Source organism: Rhagoletis pomonella, unplaced genomic scaffold (genome assembly GCF_013731165.1).
Source record: "Rhagoletis pomonella isolate Grant_MI unplaced genomic scaffold, Rhpom_1.0 Rhpom_scaffold_00001, whole genome shotgun sequence".
Lineage (NCBI taxonomy): Eukaryota > Metazoa > Arthropoda > Insecta > Diptera > Tephritidae > Rhagoletis > Rhagoletis pomonella.
This window is the reverse complement of record NW_023458555.1, coordinates 33126374-33126641: the sequence shown is the minus strand read 5'-3', so window position 1 is coordinate 33126641 and position 268 is coordinate 33126374.

Genomic DNA, 268 nt, shown 5'->3' with positions numbered 1-268 from the left:
TAAAGTATTAAATGAAAAAATAAATAAAATCAGTTTCTAGAAATGAAAGGGAATAAAAAATTTTTTTCTTTTATAAACAATAAAGTCTAAAAATTTACAGAAAAAAAATTATTCAAAATCTAATAAGTTACTAAAATTAAATAAATTTTTTAAAAATATTCTTCTTCTTTAGAGAGAATAGAAAATGAAATTAAGAAAGCTTTTTTTTTAACACACAAAATAAGAGACAAAATTAAATGAAATTAAAAAATATATTTTTTTTTGAAAC